This window comes from Dromiciops gliroides, chromosome 2 (assembly GCF_019393635.1).
Source record: "Dromiciops gliroides isolate mDroGli1 chromosome 2, mDroGli1.pri, whole genome shotgun sequence".
NCBI lineage: Eukaryota > Metazoa > Chordata > Mammalia > Microbiotheria > Microbiotheriidae > Dromiciops > Dromiciops gliroides.
This window is the reverse complement of record NC_057862.1, coordinates 176,593,324-176,611,942: the sequence shown is the minus strand read 5'-3', so window position 1 is coordinate 176,611,942 and position 18,619 is coordinate 176,593,324. Positions and strand designations below refer to the sequence as shown.

General features: G+C 39.8%; 1 pseudogene; it reads left to right on the top strand.

Annotated features, from left to right (window-relative positions):
• Window positions 1-2,705: 2,705 nt before the first annotated feature.
• LOC122738453 lies at window positions 2,706-18,381 on the top strand (annotated as a pseudogene).
• Window positions 18,382-18,619: the final 238 nt, after the last annotated feature.

Sequence of the window (18,619 nt, the reverse complement as noted above, 5' to 3'; positions counted from 1 at the left end):
GGGTATATAAGTATATAAAATAGGCATACATTACTTTCACTGTTGCCAGATTTTTCATGACCCCCACATTCAGTTATATGACCTCATATGGGGTCACAACTCACAGTTTAAGAAGCTAGGGTATAGAGAACTCCCAAATGATGAAAATGCCTCTGACGACATACTCCCTACAACTTCCCTGGAATACTTAGAGTTGCCAGAATGCTGAAAATTCAAGTGACTTGTTGAAGGTCACATAGCCGTATGTGTCAAGAGATGGGACTTGAACCCATGTTTTCAAAGTTTGAAAGCCTTTTCTCTATGTACTACACCATACTGCTTAAAGCACAATGTAAATACCAGCTATTATCAATGAGGGGCAACTTAGCTGAGTGGATTGGAGACAGCAGATAGTGGATAGACTGAACACCTTGAAATCAAGGAAACCTGATTTTGAGTCCTGCTACTGGTACCCCAGGCAATTCCTTAAAACCATAAATTATATGAGTTGTCTGTATGCCTAAAGAGAATTTTCACACTGGGAACTCCCCCACTGACAAAATCATAGGTTCAGATCTCACCACTACCAAAAAAAATGCTTATCAATAAATATTTCTTCAATAAATGAGGATCCTTCCTACTGGAAAACCAGGTCTATAATTCTGAACAGAATTTTAGATTTCTTTATGTACATTATCTCATTTGGACCTCACAATCCTGTAAGGTGGGTAACTGAAGGTTTCATTATAATACTCATTTTGTGCATCAGGAAACTGATGCTGAAAAATTTTTACTGACTTGCTCAGCTAGTGTCAGAGGGAGGATTTGAACTTGTACATAAAGAAAGGGGGAGGCTGGCATACTGGCTCACTCTCTTTTTGTGTGGACTCTGGCAGAGAGTGGAGCTAGGAATGCTCTCTCCCTTTAATAGATAGATGAATCTAGGCCTTTCTCTCTCTCTTTACCAAATTCTTATTCTCCTTAATAAATGCTTAAAAGTCTAACTCTTGCTAAAGCTTATAATTTATTGGCGACCACTCATTAGATATTTTAGACAGTATAGCTAAAATTTTAGCCCTTACAAACTCTAGTCTTCCTAACTCCAGATTGTCAGTTTTTCATAAATTGTGAGCTCCTTGAGGGTAAGGACTGCTTTTCATCACAATGCCAACACTTCACACAGTGCATGTCACATAGTAGGTGCTTAAAAAATGTTGGTTGACTTGATGACTTTTTATTCTATTCACTAAGTAAAATTCTTTCAGCTAGTGATGCTTTTCCCCCATCCACTAGAGGGCTCCAAGCCTTCACTAGAGGCATGAGTTCATTCCCATGAGTTCTATTCACTTAGAGCTTAATGAACATTTGTGAGTTTAATAAACATTTGTGCAGCATAAAGGGAGGGAGGGGTGGCATCTAGGGCTATAGCTGGATGAAAGAGACAGAAAATTTTTCTATTAGATTAAGGATGCAAATGAGGTGTAGATAATAGACAAACTAATATTTTATTATTCTATGGTTTGTTTTATCATCACCATCCGCATCACTGACTGCAGTTAAGTGAAATGCATGTAATTGATTCTTGGGTGCTGCTGAGGGAAGGGAACAGAAAGAACATGACATAATGTGAAAAAACAAACAGCCTTACATGTTTACAGTAAAACATCATGAACTCTAGCCAGCCCACTCCCCACAACCTCTCAACTAGGTCCCTTCAACCATCAATTACTCAATCAATAAACATTTATTAAGTACCTGTGGTGTGCCAGAATGGAAGAAAAGGGAAAAGAGGGCAGGACCACCCACCCAAAGTCAGTTTTACTCATTTCATCTATTTATCATCAGAATCATAAAGTGGCTGGTTGCACATTGTAAGAGCTTTGCCTTTTATGAAGCGACAGTCTTACGGGAGCATGAACAAACATGCAGAATAAAAAGATATCAGAATTAAAAAAACAACATGAATGGGCAACAAAGGATGAAGACAATCTACTAGACTGTAAATTCCCTTAAGGGCAAGAAACATACACATTTTTCTATTTTCCGACCCACACATAGTGTCTAAGCAGAGTGCCTTTGGGGCAGCTAGGTGGCACAGTAGATAGAGCACTGGCCCTGGATTCAGGAGTACCTGAGTTCAAATCTGGCCTCAGTCACTTGACACTTACTAGCTGTGTGACTCTGGGCAAGTCACTTAACCCCAATTGCCTCACCAAAAAAAAAAAAAAAAAAAAAAAGAATGGACCGGTGTCTCTTCCCCTAGGACTGGTGGGACCTTGGCTGCATGTGATAAGCAGAGTGCCTTGCATGTCCATGCTCAAAAAATATTTTTTAATAATCAGTATGCAAATTAAGAGCAGAAAGCTGAAGCATGCATAACTAAGGTTGAATGGCATGGTGTCATAGTATAGAGAGCTGAAGTTGGCTTCAAAAACTATCTGGGAGATAATGGGCAAACCAGAGCTTCAGTTTCTTCATCAATCGAATAGAGATGATAATACTTGCACTACCTAGCTACAGGAAGGAAAGCATCTGCAAATATCAACATGCTATAAAAACTTACTGATTTTTCTATCACCCAGCACAGTGCCTGACACATGGGATGGGACTGGACCATGGGATTTCACCTGCATAAGAAACTCCCAATGAATAAACACCTCTTACCAATACACTTGCCCCTAGGACCAAAAGGTAAAGCGACTTTGACTCTGCAGCTAATCGCCAGGATGCTTCTGATTGTTGGTATGTAATATAAGAAGCCCATAACAAATACATGCTGAATAGAATGGGGTTGATCAAGTCCCTACTATTAACTGGGTACAAAGCTAAGCACTGTGTAGTCAAAGAAAAGTCAAAGACAGACCCTGCTCTCTAGAAACTCCTAATCCAAAGCAAACTGTAGAGTATTAATAAGATAAGAAGGGGGCAGCTAGGTGGCGCAGTGGATAGAGCACCAGCCCTGGAGTCAGGAGTACCTGAGTTCAAATCCGGTCTCAGACACTTAATACTTACTAGCTGTGTGACCCTGGGCAAGTCACTTAAACCCAATTGCCTCACTAAAAAAAATAAAATAAAAAATAAGATAAGACTACAACTACATACCCTGGAGAAATTCAACAGATGAAAGGCACTAGCATTAAGGGTAAGGGATGAGGAAAGGCTTCTGACAGAAGGAATTTAGCTGAGACTAGAAGGGAGACAAGGAAACTAGAGGTGGAAATGAGGAGAGAGAGCAGCCCAGCAGGTGAATATACTTAGAGTCAAGAGGGGGTGGAGGGAAAAACAAACATATAAACAAGCAAATAAATAAATAGATAAATGAATGAATGAATAGATAGATAGATAGATAGATAAAAGAATAAGTAAATAAATAAATAAAAAGTGTCAGTAGACTAGAAAGGTAAGAAAAGGCCATGTAATGGAAGGCTTTATAAGACAGAGGATTTTATATTTGATCCTGTTAGCAATAGAAAAGTATGGCATTGGGGGCAGCTAGGTGGTGCAGTGGATAGAGCACCAGCCCTGGATTCAGGAGAACCTGAGTTCAAATTTGGCCTCAAACACTTAACACTTAACTAGCTGTGTGACCCTGGGCAAGTCACTTAACCCTCATTGCCTCACAAAAAATAAAATAAAAAAATAAGAAAAGGCCAGGAGGTGGGATGGTCAGGGAAGGAGGGAAGGGGAGAAAAATCCTGAGTTCAGTTTTAGATATGTAGAGCTTAAGATGTCTATAAGACATCCATTTTGAGATGTCCAGGAAATGGAAGATGTGAGACTGAAGGTCAGAAGAGAGTTTGGTAGAACAAATAAATCTAATAATCATTTGCATAGAGATGGTAGCTAAATTCATGAGTGCTGATAAGAAGATTCCCCAAGTAAGAGGGCAGCTAGGTGTCGTAGTGGATAAAGCATGGGCCCTGGATTCAGAAGGACCTAAGTTCCAATCCAGCTTCAGACACTTGACACTTGACACTAGCTGTGTGACCCTGGGCAAGTCACTTAACCCTCATTGCCCTGCAAAAAAAAAAGAAGAAGAAGAAAAAGATCCCCAAGTGAAATAGTATGGAGGGAAAAAAGAGGATCCAGGACAGAACCTTGGAGGACCCCCATTGTTAGGACATGGATGAAGATCTAGCAAATGAGACTGAGAAGTAGTAAGTGGTCAGATGGGTGGAGGGAAAGAGAGAGAGAGAGAGGTGTCATAAAAAACTAGACAGGATAAATTATCAAGGAGAAGAGGGTAATCAACAGGATAAAAGATTGCAGAGAGGTCAAGAAGGATGAGAACTGACAAAAAGCCATTATATTTGGACATTAAGAGATCATTCATTGGTAGCTTTGGAGAGGACAGTTTCAGTTGAATGATGAGGTCAGAAGATTGAAGAGAATTAAAAAGAGAGTGAGAGGCTAGGAAATGGAGGTGATTGTAGACTGCCTTCTCAAGGAGTTTAGCCTCAAAAGGAAGAGGAGATAGAGGGTAGAGGGTTCTAGCTAACAGGAAGAGATTAAGTGAAGGTTTTTTGAGAAGAAGGTGGTTTTTTGACAACATGGGCGTATTTGTAGGCAGCAGGGAAGTAGCCAGTAAGCAGGGAGAGATTGAAGATAAGTGAGAGGATGAGGATGATAGAAGAAGCTGGAGAATACAATACTCGAAGAAGAATTTGCCTTGACAAGAGGAAGAGGGGCCATCTCTTCAAGTGAGGTGGAGGACCAATGAATGATGAGTTTCTGCTACTCACTTTCTGATGGGGAGTAGATAGATCAGAGATATAGAATAAGACATACATTTTTGACATGGATAGACAATACGAAAATTTGTTTTCCTCAACACATGTACTTCTTATTTTTTTTTTTTTTGGTGAGGCAATGAGGGTTAAGTGACTTGCCCAGAGTCACACAGCTAGTAAGTGTCAAGTGTCTGAGGTCAGATTTGAACTCAGGTCCTCCTGAATCCAGGGCCAGTGCTTTATCCACTGTGCCACCTAGCTGCCCCCATCCTATAACCATTTCAACTAAATCTCATTTCATGTACTAGTTTGCTAAAGGCTTTAAGATTAAAGAACACCTGCCTTGAGAGAGTGAAGCTACTTTCTCATGAAGTCAGATGGTAATCAAGTTACTGAATGCCTTTGCATTGCCAAGAATGCTGATGGTGCTTGCTCTTTATCCCACAATCCAATCTCACATTTTTTGTTATTTACAGGACTCCTACTGTTACAAATTTACTATGTCATAGAATTACTTTGTCTTCTCTCTGAAGACCTCTTTACTCCCAGCTTCTCCACCTCTTACTAAAATATCACTATCCTGTTTTTCCTCCAAAGCCTAAAATACTTGGGCAAGCCTGATGCCTAATCAAAGATAAAGGTTCACAAGGGCAGGTATGCTTTGTTTTCCTCTTTGCTATTCCCTGCACCCTACACAGATCCTCAAATAAAAATGGTGCTTCTTTAATTAGGATCATAATGTAACATCATATTACAATAATTCACTCATTTTAAGCCTAGGGACAATATAATGGTCCCCTAGGTCCACATGGTTCCCTCCTCTGCATTTATATTAAATGAGGGGGCAGCTAGGTGGCGCAGTGGATAGAGCACCGGCCCTGGAGTCAGGAGTACCTGAGTTCAAATCCAGCCTCAGACACTTAACACTTACTAGCTGTGTGACCCTGGGCAAGTCACTTAACCCCAATTGCCTCACTAAAAAAAAAAAAATTTAAATATATTAAATGAAAAGTTAGAATCATAATAATAATCACTCTGCTTAACCAATTAGGAAAATTCTAAATATTCTGTCAGAAGTTTGGCTGTTTGTCTTAATTAACATATATAGAGGCAGCTAGGTGGTGCAGTGGATAGAGCACCGGCCCTGGATTCAGGAGGACCTGAGTTCAAATCCAGCCTCAGACACTTAACCCTTACTAGTTGTGTGAACCTAGGTAAGTCACTTAATCCCAATTGCCTCACCAAAAAAAAAAAATGTATAGCTACCTCTGGCCAACCCCTGAGCTCTTCATGGTTAATGAAAAATTCAGGATACCAGAAACATTAGAATAAAGAAGTAGAGTCTATTGCACATGTTAATAGATAGGCCCTGAAAGGGAGAAGTTATGGGAAAAGCAGACCTTTTCTTGGAATTTCTCTCAGTCCTTGAGGAGTTGAGTACAACTGGTATCAGCTGGTATCATCTACTCCAAGATGTCTAGAAGGCTGATGACCCTCCTTGATTTCTCCCTTCTCTGCCACAGCCCAATCTGACTTCTCCTTCTGTTATCTGTCCCTGGGCTGCAAGTTCTTTCAAGCTCAGCTCTGGATGTCTCCACTCCTTCCTCTGCTCTGACAGATCCTCAGAATCTTTGTCTCTCAACTGCTTTCATACAAGCTCTTTAGGGTGTGACCAAACTTTTCCATCCAATAGGAGTAATCCTTGCCCCCCCCCCATATCTGGTTTTGCTTGATTGATTCAACCAGAAAGCATTCCCATCTAGTAAAGGTAAAGGTAACTACTTTTTCGTGGGGAGAGGAAGTCAATCAATAACAGAACCATAAATTTAGAGCTGGAAAAGACGTTGGAGGTCATCTAACCCAACTCCTCATTTTATAGGTGAGAAAACAAATTCAGATAAGTGGAAAAGCCGGAATTCAAATTCCAACCCTCCGCAAAATCCAGTGGGTTGTCCCTCCACACATACACCCTGGACAATAGCTGTTGAATTGAATTGCCCTGCATATCCAATTAGTTTCTACATATGTCTGCTTCATTCAAAGAAGAAAATTTCCCTGCTCTCATGAAGCTTACCATTTCATAGCAGACATAAGAGGTAAATAAAATTCAGTAAACAAATTCAATGTTCCCTACAATACGCAGGTAGGAACTGGTGAGATAAAAGTTTAATCCTGCCCTCAAAGAGGTCACATTCTAGTAGACCCGGATAAGACAGACACTGATAACATCAGTACACAAGCCTACAGGTAATTATTATAAATTATATAATATGGTAAGTGGATTAAGAAGTACAAAACCAAATGCTATGTCAAGCTAGAAGAGATAAGTGCTTTATTAAAGAGAAGAGGGTAATTAAGGAAGTCTTCATGGAGGAGAGAAAGCTGAAGTTGGCTCCATAGCACCAAGACCAACCCAACCCAGACCATTACTGCTATTCCTACCATCAAGGATATATTAGAGGGACATTTGAGCTGAATTTACACTACTAGGTTTTCACTGTGGGCATTCAGACCATGAAGTAAGACCTGCCAAAGAACATTCTATTCACCGACCTTCATCAGCAGAAATCCTCCCATCTAGTTATACCTGCCTGACTCATTCATTCCCCATTGGTTGGGAAATTTCAAAGCCCTCTTACTCTCCCCATCCAGAAAGTAAAAGTGAATCCCAGAATCTCATCTACAACTTCAACACTCCCCTCTCCAAACCCAGTGCCCTACTCCATTACTACTAGCCCTTTCCACTGTTCCCTCTGGGACTCCCATTCTACAAACCTCCCTTCACTTTAGATTTCTTCCTCTCATGCTTCTTCCACCTTCAAGCTGTCACTGAAACCGGGGCCTCACTAAGTTCTCCCAAATAACATTGAATTCCAGACCTTCCCTTCAAGTACCGGTTACACTATTACTTATATCCCCTAATTCACTCTTCGCAGAGGCAGTCAAAATACTTCTTCCCCCTTGTTTCTACTTCCAGACTCTTTATCTACAACAGTCACTCAGCAACTTTTCTTCCTTTGAGGTTCACTTTATATGAATTTATCATTTAAACCAGATCCTGGCAGCAACCATATTCCAGGACATTTTCCCTCTTTTTTCAGTGAGTTCAATATGTCATGGTTCATGGTATTCCTATCTACCCCAGTTCCTGCCTTCATAATGGGGAACTGCAATATTTATGTTGATTTCCCCCCAAATACCTTAACCTCCTGCAGTTCCTCTTCTCAAATTCTATTTCCATAGAAATCATCACATCCTTGATCTTGTCACCACCTGCAAGTGATCAAGAATTCTCAAATTCTTTTAATGAGTGTGTGTTTTTTTAAATAATAAACATTTTTATTTATAGTTTTGAGTGCCTCCTTCTCTCACTCTCCTCCTCCCTCCCTATGGCAGTAAGCAATTAGATATAGGTTATACATGTGCAATGATGTAAAATATTACCATATTAGTCATTTTGTATAAGAAAACTTGAATAAAAGAAAAAATGAAAGAAAGTGAAAAATAGCATGCTTCAGTCTGTGTTCAATCAATATCAGTTCTTTCTTTGGAGGTAGATAGTATGCTTCATCATTAGTCCTTTGGGATTGCCTTGGATCCTTGTATTACTGAGAATATTTAAGTCATTCAAAGTTCTTCATCAAATAATATTGCTGTCACTGTGCACAATATTCTCCTGGTTTTACTCACTTCACTATTCATCAGTTCATATAAGTTTTTCCAGGCTTTTCTGAAATCATCCTGCTTGTCCTTTCTTATAGCACAATAATATTCCATTACAATCATATACCACAGCTTATTCAGCCATTCCCCAATTCAGGAAATATTCCTTTGTTTTCCACTTCTTAGCCACCACAAAAAGAGCTGCTATAAATATTTTTGTACAAATAGATCTTTTTATTTTGGGGGGAATGTCTTTGGGATATAAACCTAAGAGTGGTATTTCTGGATGAAAGGGTATGCACAGTTCTATAGCCCTTTGGGCATAGTCCCAAATTGCTCTCCAGAATGGTTGGATCTGTTCACAACTCTACCAACAGTGGATTAGTATCCCAGTTTCCCCACATCCCCTCCAACATCCAACATTTTCCTTTTTTTGTTATATTTGCCACTCTGATAGGTGTGAGGTGGTACCTCAAAGTTGTTTTAATTTGCATTTCAACATCCTACTGTGATTTTTTAAAATTAAACTAAAGTGTGTTTTTTTTAATTAATTGCTATTGTACCAGTTTTGACAGTATTTATTATTTATTAATGTGATATAGATATATACATATAGATGTAGATATATCCATCCCAGTAAAGGACTGAGTCTCCCTAATTTCTCATGTCTCAGGCTGCATGGTAGAGAAAGCAGGGAGAGAGTGTCAGAAGGAGAAAAGCCCCAAAAGACTCATGCTATCTCTCAGAGACACAGCACACAGTCTCAAAGAGACCCAAGGGAGTTCACAAGTACTACATTTGTCGTAAGTAGGAGAGCCAAGCCAAGAGCACATCCAGAGAAAGAGATTGCCAGCTAGTGACCTCTTCCAATTTTTATTCTCTTCTGATAGAGGTGGGTTAACATCATTCAGTTCCATTGGTTGACATGACTTGAGGGTGGTCTACATTAAAATGAACTCCACAAAATGACAAATGTTGTGGGGGATATGGGGGGAATGAGACATTAATGCACTCTTGGTAAAGTTGTAAACTGATTCAAACATTCTGTAGAGCAATTTGGAACTATGGCCAAGGGGCTATAAAACTATGCATACTCTTCGACCTAACAATACCACTACTAGGTTGGTATCCTAAAAGAGATTAAAATGAATTCAAAATTGAGGTGATGCCCATCAATTGGGTAAAGGCTGAACAAATTGTGGGATGAAATTAGGATGGAACACTATTGTACTGTAAGAAATGATGGGGCAGGGGCAGCTAGGTGGCACAGTGGATAGAGCACTAGCCCTGGATTCAGGAGTACCTGAGTTCAAATCCAGCCTCAGACACTTGACACTTACTAGCTGTGTGACCCTGGGCAAGTCACTTAACCCCCATTGCCCCACCAAAAAAAAAAGAAATGATGGGGCAGCTGGGTGGCACAGTGGATAGAGCACCAGCCTTGGATTCAGGAGTACCTGAGTTCAAATCCGACCTCAGACACTTAACACTTACTAGCTGTGTGACCCTGGGCAAGTCACTTAACCCCAATTACCTCACCAAAACAAAAAAAGAAATGATGGGTAGGATGCTATCAGAAGGACTTGTGAGGGACAGCTAGGTGGTGCAGTGGATTGAGCATTAGCCTTGGAGTCAAAAGAACCTGAGTTCAAATCTCACCTCAGACACTTAACACTTACTAGCTGTGTGACCCTGGGCAAGTCACTCAACCCCAATTGCCTTAAAAAAAATTAAAATAAAATAAAAATTTTTAAAAAGGACTTATGAAAAATGTAATCCATCTACAGAGAAAGAACTGATGGTATCTGAATGCACATTGAAGTATAATTTTTTTGTTAGTTCCTTTTTTCTAAAGTTTTTTTGTCTGTTTTCTTTCACAACCTGACTAATGTGGAAATATTTTTCATGACTGCACATATATATAACTTATATTGAATTGCTTGAGTTCTTAAGGAGGGTGGGGAGGAAGAGAATTTGGAACACAAAGTTTTAAAAAGTCAATGTGAAAATTTCTTTATGCATGTAACTTGGGGAAAATTCTAAATAAATAAATGAAAGTGACCTTCACAGATGACATCAGGGAGAAAAATGTAAAAGACCTGCTGAAGGGCAAAAATCTAGGTGTGGTTTGATCCCATGATTACTTCCTGGAGCTAGACAAAAGAGTCTATATCTCCATTTCTTTTGTTCCCTCGGGTTTGTCCCAGACAAGGAGAACAGGACTTTCTGGCCTGGGGAGGAGAAAGGACTGATCTCTGGGTCCCCCCCCAAAATCCACTATTAATAATTATTTTCTCATACTACCCTTCTATCTCTTCCTATGCCTTATTCCTTTTTTATTTTTTTATTTTGGGGGTTTTTTTTGGTTGGGCAATGAGGGTTAAGTGACTTGCCCAAGGTCACACAGCTAGTAAGTGTCAAGTGTCTGAGGCCACATTTGAACTCATGTCTTCCTGACTCCAGGGCCAGTGCTCTATCCACTGTGCCACCTAGTCGCACCTCTTTATGCCTTATTCCTGATGAAGCTATTCTTTGTACTCATCTCATCCAACAATCTCTCCCTTCTTCAGTATTTTGCCAGGCCATACCCCTGCTCTGGCTACAGTCTTCTCTTTTCCTAATCTCTACCCATCAGTGAACCAGTTTGGCTCTTTCCTCCTTGTCCTATCCATGCTCACACCTTATCAAACTCCCATCATTCTTTTGTCTGCTCCTACTAATATACTGCTAGTCAGAACTACAGGAAGACTCAACTATGCTGACTAGGTCTACTACAAATGAACATTATCCTTTGACCCAGTAATAATGATGTAGGAGTCGAAAAAAGGGTTAATAGAAAAACCTAAGACCCAAGCTCTAATACAGATATTAACTCCAAAAGGGAGTCAGACCCCAGTTAATGGATAACTTATGTTAGCTTCTTGTACCCATATTGATCAACATCCATAACGGACCGGAGCGGGTCAGGTCAAAATAACAATAAAGGAAAAAGATGACCTATAGAAATTCTAATGAAAAATGATTATATCTTGAAACTAGCCATGGGAATCAGAAAGAGACATGCGCAGAAAAGGCCTAATTTGTCCCCAGATTTACCTTATGACATGTAAACCCTAAAAACACACCTCCACTGAAAAATGTACCCGCCTCAGGGGTTGGTTTAGGACCCCAGGAACTCCAAATTAGGATAAGCCCTCCCCTGTAACACCCCTAGGTGGAGAATATTATAATGAGTAGGACAGGTCCTCCCCTGTACCTCCCCAAGGTGGAGATTATTATAATGAGACTGATAATCAATTTATCCGTACTATAAATATAACTGTCTTTCCTTTCCTTATTTGAGAGATACCTTTCCAATATTCTGGTTCTCTCCCTGTGGTCACCAACAGTATTGCAATAAAACTTGGGAAACTGAGTCACTGAGTCTTGTAATTCTTTTGGGACGACTCAAGATCAATTTGACCCTAAAATTCCATCCCACATCAATACCACTACTAGGTCTGTATCCCAAAGAGATAATAGAAAAAGGAAAAGGACCCACATGTACAAAAATATTGTAGTAGCTCTTTCTGTGGTGGCAAAGAATTGGAAATCAAGTAAATGTCCATCAATCAAGTTGTGGTATGTGAATGTAATGGAATACTGTTGTGATGTAAAAAATGATGAGCAGGCAGATTTCAGAAAAACCTGGAAAGACTTAAGTGGATTGATGCTGAGTGAAGTGAGCAGAACCAGGAGAACATTGTACACAGTAACAGCAACATCATGTGATGACCAACTGTGATAGACTTAGCTCTTCTTAGCAGTGCAATGACCCAAGAAAATTCCAAAGAACTCATGATGGAAAATGTTTCTACTTTTTCATTGTTGTTTTTTTCTCTTTTGAGGTTTTTTCCTTTTGTTCTGATTCTTCTTTCACAACATGACTAATGCAGTAATGAAGTGATTGTACATATATGGCTTATATCAGATTGCTTTCTGTCTTGGGGAGGGGGGAGGGAAGGGAGGGTGGGAGAAAAATTTGGAACTAAAAATATGAAACCAAATATTGAAAACTATTTTTACATGTAACTGGAAAATAATAAAATATTTTTATGATTTAAAAAAATGAATATTATTTAATTTCAGCTAGACCCTCACCGAAGCAAGACAATCCTTTTTCTCCTCCCTAATTGTTTCTCTATCCCACTCTCCCTCCGGAATGATTTTTTTTCAAACTTTTTTTCCTCAGGCCTCCAATAATACTTCCTCTGCTGTCCTCCCAACTGAGGTTCTCACTCTGTTTTTACTAAGGTAGTTTGAGGGTATTTGGGCAGGTAGTTGGCACAGAGGATAGAGCACCAGTCAGGAAGACCCATCTTCCTGTATTTAAATCCTGCATCAGACACTTACTAGCTGAGTGACCCTGCATAAGTCATTTAGCCCTGTTTGCTTCAGTTTCCTCATTTGTAAGGAGCTGGAAAAGGAAATGGCAAATCATTCCAGTACCTTTGCCAAGAAAACTCCAAATAGGGTCAAGTCAGACATGACTGAAATAACTGAACAATAACAAAAATTGAGTCTATTCACTGAGAAAGCCACTTCTCTCACAACTCCTCCTCATCTCAAAACTCCTTGACATCATCTCCTGCCATTTCCTCCTTTATTTCCGTCTCTGATGAAGAGGAAGTCCTCTACACCAAGGATATGCAGAGAGATTTAGGGTTAGAATAAGGAAAAACTTCCTAACAATTAAATCTGTCCAAAAGTAAAATAGGCTGCCTCAGGAGGTGGAAGGTTTCCCCAGCACTAGAGTTATTCAAGTGGAGATTGACTGATCATTTGTCAGGGATGCTGTAGAAGGGACATCTTTGTCACTCAACCGTTACCCTTGGTCACAGTCTCTCCAACCTCTTCCAGGACCCTACTATAAGCAATTATCCCCTCTTTTTCATGCATTGTAAATTTTCTCTCTAGATCAGCTCATAGTGTTATGGGAATGCAGAGGGACCCCAAGAAATCTAAAGATCCCAACCCCCCCCCCAAGGAATCCTTTAACTCTCCTAGGGGAGGGGCAGCTTTGCCTCCCACCTCAGAAATGGGTGTAGCCAAGTAAGACCCTGGTACATATATGGGAGATATGGATGAGTGCTGCATATCTTACTGATGCCCCATTATTCCAAAATCCCCTCCCTGTTGTTACATTTCCTTCCCAGTTCTTTGTAATGCCCTTCCCTTCCTTTTGTCTGGTAAAAATATAAAAGACCAGTCTTCTCTTTCTCCTGCAGGACAGTCACCAAGGTGATCTGTACCCTGGCCATATTTCTCTCTCCTAATAAGTCTCTTTTTATTTTACAAGATTCGTGATGAGCTTCCAATTCTTTGGGTGAGCTACCTGCCCCCCATCCAGGTCACAAGTCTCCCCCAAACATTTCTTTTTTTTTTTCAGGGCAATGAGGGTTAAGTGACTTGCCCAGGGTCACACATCTAGTGTCAAATGTCTGAGGCAGGATTTTAATTCAGGTCCTCCTGAATCCAGGGCTAGTGTTTTATCCACTTCATCACCTAGCTGCCCCCTCCCCCAAACATTTCAATAACAGCAGCACAGAAAACAGATTGGACTTTTCCTTTATATATAGAAAAAAAGAGTCCTAACTCTGAAACATTGGTAATATCTCATCATTTTCCCCACTTCCCCAGAGTCTAACAGAGATTGGATAAGATTAGGGTCAATTAATTCAGATTGGAATGTTTGGACCCTCTTGTTTAACAGCCTTGAGTTAGGAGCTGTAAAACTCTTATCTATACCTGCTCAGACCATGAGGCACCACTCTGCCAGGCCAGGTGGTTATCTATAGGGCTATAATTTGAGGAAACAGGAGTTTGGCCATTGAAGATGCAAAGACAAAATCACTTTAAAGGGTATTACTATGAGCATAAATATAAATGTATGTGTGTATATTATATATACATATATACACATACATACATATCCTATCTTAATACAGGTATTTCTTCCTACTAGAAGTCATATGCAAAGAGAAAACAAGAATTTGTTTATAACAAAACTTTTGAGGCATTCCTTTCCTATTATAGAAGTTTCTGGAAGAACAAATTCAGTTAAGCAAAGAATCAATGAGCTTTTATTCAGAATATTATGTATTGGGATATCCTACATATTTGTAAGCTGATATTTAACAGGGACCAAAGAGGGTATCCATTATACCTAATTCTGGGTTCTTTTTTTTTTAATCATTTTTTTTCTTTTCTTTTTGTGAGGCAATTGGGGTTAGTTAAGTGACTTGCCCAGGGTCACACAGCTAGTAAGTGTCAAGTGTCTGAGGTCGGATTTGAACTCAGGTACTCCTGAATCCATCCACTGTGCCATCGCCATCTAGCTGCCCCCTAATTCTGGGTTCTTGTTCGTTGATGACTGATTGATTCATGGCCCACTCACACCTAAGCTACATGCTTGGATTTAGATTTAAGAGAGGAATTAGAGACAATACTAGTAAGTTGGAGCCATCAAAAGGACTCTAGGATTGGGTCTGCAGGCTGGGGAGCCTGATAGTATGAAGTATGCAGAAATAAGAACAGGCACTGAGAGTAATGCCAGGATTTCTATAGCCAAAGACCAAACAGATACATGATAATCAAGGAGTTATGGATAAAGAAATTACACATGTTGTCAGCAGCATCTTCTGATGAGTCTATATAAAATGTCCTTTGTATGTAATGCCAGTGCTTAGTAGAATGCCTGGCACATAGTAAAAGCTACATTTATGTGAACAATTATTATAGAATGTATTTAATAAATGCTCTATCTATCTACCTACCTATCTCTCTATCTATCTAAACCCAACTTATGGTGTTAGGTATTTCTGAAGCAAAGCAATCCTTTACCTCCTCCCTGATTCTTTACTCCACTCTCCATAAAAGTTGTTTCAGAGCAGCTAGGTGGCACAGTGGATTGATAAATCACAGGTCCTGGATTCCGGAGGACCGGAGTTCAAATCCAGCCTCAGATACTAGACACTTACTAGCTGTGTGACCCTGGGCAAGTCACTTAACTCTCATTGCCCTGCCAAAAAAAAAGTTATTTCAAACATTCTCTCCTCAGGCCTTCAATAGTACCCCTTCCACTATCCATTGGATTTTGTTATATGAAACTTTCAACTATGTACTTACTTGAATGTGGCCCATGTACCTGGGATATTTGCCTGTGAGTATTGTGTATAAATTAATGGATGCTTGGGTGTGAACCTAAGAAACTCTATCTACATACCTAATATGTCTTTCAGGGACTACAAATTTATAACTGGTGGGAATATGATTAAGAAAGGCAGGGACAGCTAGGTGGCACAGTGGATAGAGCACTGGTCCTGGATTCAGGAGTACCTGAGTTCAAATCCAGCCTCAGACCCTTGACACTAGCTGTGTGACCCTGGGCAAGTCACTTAAACCCAATTGCCTCACCAAAAAAAAAAAAAGAAAGAAAGAAAGGCAGGGACTTGTGCTGTAGATACAGCACTGCAGGGGAAAGTTTACTAGCTTTGCTTCTTGTCCTCTAGTGCTTTCCTAAATCTTCAAGGTAATATGAATGGCCCAGGTGTGAGGTGTTAGGAAAATAATGAACAGAGGGTTTCCTCATAACTTCCTAATCTGTTGATAGAGGAGGTACTAAATGAGGGCTTAAGTCAAATATTGGCCTCTACATTTATTTTATTCTAATGTTTATTGCTAGTTCAAAGTCCTTGACTTCTGTTTAGTCCATTCTAGTTTTCAAAGAGCCCATTTCTTTTTGTTTTGGGGTTTTTTGCTGAGGCAATTAGGGTTAAGTGACTTGCCCAGGGTCACACAGCTAGTAAGTGTCAAAGGTCTGAGGCCAGATTTGAACTCAGGTACTCCTGACTCCAGGGCCGGTGCTTTATCCACTGCGCCACCTAGCTGCCCCTGCCCATTTCTTAAATAAGGTTTGCTATTTATCCTTCCAATGCTTTCCTCAGAGATTTTATTTCATTTTTCATAACCTGCTTTATTTCTTTTAAGTATTTATGTAGTCCTTATGGAAAATCTTTCTTTTTCCTTTGAGTCTCCATTTGCAGTTGTTATGAAGCTCCTTCTTTGGGGAGAACTGTAGATTTGCAATAATTTTTTATACTAGTTGGTATTTTCTTTGATTTAATCACCTCTCCAACTTTAGTTGCTGAATTGGGTCTTTATGCCAAGAACAGGATCCATTCCCTGCTACATTTTAAAGTTGTCAGCCCTGCTTGACTGGCCTACAATCCCTTCAGTTTCTTCTGAACTGACCTCTACCTCCCAGGGTCCCTCCCCCATCCCCCCCTTGGTTCTTTGAGGTTCAGAGTACTGAATCTCCAGGTCTTTTCCGGCATCTCAGGGCAAAATGTCAAGGCTGCAGGTTTTTTAGCACCTCCAAAATCTATACCCTGGGGCTTTCTGACTCCCCTAAGGATTTTTCATGGGAACCTCAAGTGATAGAGCCTCAAAGGCTAGGAGCTAGCTTGCATTGGGGCTGGCTGACCTCTTAAGTAATTATGGAGTAGAAGGAATCACTATAGCTTCTCAATAGATTTCTTGATCATTATTTAGAACTAAGAGGTCTGCCTCTTAGTCCCCATGCTGAACTGGAATAGCAGTGTCACCGCAGAAGCGAATTGTTAAAATGATTATCTGAAATTAAAAAACTGAGAACAAAGTTACTGAGCACCTATGATTTAATTTGCAAAGCTAGCATTTGCACATCAAATCAGGCCACCTGATTCCTCAGATATCAGAGACCAGGAATGATATATAGAGCTGATATTTATAACAGAAAAGAGGAATAAAAAAAACACAGAAACTTCTTTTGAACATAATTCAATTCGACAAGACAGGTTGCCTGACTAGTTAGCTTCTTTTAGCCTTTTCTAATCCTACCCCAGAAATTCTCAGGGTCTTCCCCACCCAGATTTTGAGTTACAAATTTTTCTCCCTCCCTTCCCCCTCCCCAAGACAGAAAGCAATCTGATATAGGTTATATATGTACACAGATTGGTTCTTCTGGGAAGTGAAACTAGGCCATCTTTTCCCTCAATTTCTTACCTAGCCTTTAATCACTGAATAGGTGTTGCCTCAGACAACCAGAGACCTGGGAAAGACCTGACCTTAAAAAGCTCAGGGTCTCCCATACCAGCCATCACCAGTCATCCTGACCTATGTCTTGCTACTGGACTCGGATGACCTTGGAGGAGGCTGATGACTTTCCAAAGCCCTGCTTCACTTAAATCCAATTCACTGTGCTTCAGTTCATGTAGGTCTTTCCAGGTTTTTCTGATAGTATCCTGTTCATCATAACCTAAATAAAGTACCTTAAACTTGACAAAGAATTTTCTTCATATTAGCCCAGCAAAGTAGGTACCTTATGTTTTGCCATTATATTCAATCATCATAACTATTTCCCTCCATCCTATTCCTTTCCCATGATATTTACTCTATTTTCTATCTTCTTTTAAACTATTCCTCCTCAAAAGTGTTTTACTTTTGACTGTCCCCTCCCCTACTCTGCACTCCCTTTTTTTTCATCCTTCCTTCCTTATCCTCTTCCCCTCATACTTTCCTGTAGGGTTAAATAGATTACTCCTCCCAACTGAAGAAGTGCTGAAAAAGACCACAGGTCTCCTTAGACTGGTGGTATGTGAGACCCCACGGGAGCGGCTAAAATTATTATATACAAAGATTCTTGATGCTCTTGAATTTATGCCCTCAACTGCGGCATATAGAAAGTACACAGAACAGATTACAAATGGAAGATTGAATATGGTAAAAGACGAAACAGATCTTCAGAAACTAGAGGATAAGCTTTAGGCTGAATGAATTATCACTGGCAAGAAAAATGTTGACTTGGAAACCCTGGGAGCCTTTAGTGGAAGAACCACCAGCCAACCAGTGGAAATGGCCATTATAATCAATGTTAAATATCTATAATGTCTAATTTTTACAAAATCATTAAACATCTGTTTAAATACTAAAATAATAATAATAATAATAGTAATAAAATCCAATTCACTCGCTAGTCAAGACATCACTCTCGTGATGTCATTGGTCTTCTTTGAGAAGGAAGGACAAACAACAACAATCCTACCCCAGAAGAACTTTTCCTATAGGTGATGCCTTTTGTAACCAGAAAACCTCACTGGGAAAGAGGAACTTGTTTGGAATTAGCACTCAATCTACATTTTCCAGCTGCTAAATTTAGAAGATTCTAT